The sequence below is a fragment of the Odocoileus virginianus genome, chromosome 19 (assembly GCF_023699985.2).
Source record: "Odocoileus virginianus isolate 20LAN1187 ecotype Illinois chromosome 19, Ovbor_1.2, whole genome shotgun sequence".
Taxonomy (NCBI): domain Eukaryota; kingdom Metazoa; phylum Chordata; class Mammalia; order Artiodactyla; family Cervidae; genus Odocoileus; species Odocoileus virginianus.
In genome coordinates, this window is record NC_069692.1 from 37280077 (window position 1) to 37281082 (window position 1006).

A 1006-nucleotide genomic window follows, 5' to 3' on the forward strand; every position below is an offset into this window, starting at 1 on the left:
ATTTTGTCTTCAGTTTCCTAAAATGAACATAAATTCTAATAGAAATCAGGCTGCCTGGTCAATTAATACTCTTTCAGCATAAGAAGACAGAAATATGCCATACATTCTTGCTTTTTCAGACCAGAACATGAAGATTCAGGATAGCCAAGTTGAAGACTTGCTTTTTTATTTTTGAAAGCTCTTTTTCCTTACTAAAAGCCCACTCCAGTATTCTTGCTTGGAGAATTCCATGGACAGAGGAGCCTGGTGGGCTACAGTCCATGGAGTTGCAAACAGCCAGACATGACTGAATGACTAACACTTTCACTTTTCAAAAATGTAGAGCTAAATCCAAGAGTGGTTGGAAGGAGCATAAGAGTACTAGATAAATGCATTTGTGGTAAGATGTAGTACTTTTTTCAAATACTGAAGTTTAATCTTTATATATGCACTTATAATTGTATTTGGTATATATCTATGTGGTACAGTCAAAAATAAAATTTATGGGATGCAAAATTTCACATTTTTCTTTTTTTTTGGTTTGATTTGGTTTTTAATCTCACAGAAACAATCTGTAACTCTTTGAGAGACAGGCCAAGTGGCTGTGAGCTATATCAGATGGTAATTCTCTGAAAACTACTAGACAAAAGTGGCATTCATTTCCTCTCTCCTCCTCAAGAAATTAAAGTGTATTTAAACACAAATATATAATCATATCTTGCTTTACTGTGTTTCACAGATACTGCTTTTTTTTTTTTTTTTTAACAAGTTGAAGTTTTGTAGCAACTCTGAGCTGATCAAATCTCTTGGCATCATTTTTCCAACAGCATTTGCTCACTTCCTGTCTCTGTGTCACATTTTGGTAATTCCTGCAATAATTGAAACTTTCTCAATTTGTTATATTTACTATTACCTTAGATCAAAACCCAATCTAGAGCCATGTCCCAACTCTCTTCAATTCTGTGAAGGTAAGAGAGGTGAAGTAACTGCTGAAGAAAATTCTGAAGCTCACATAAACTCACTTATG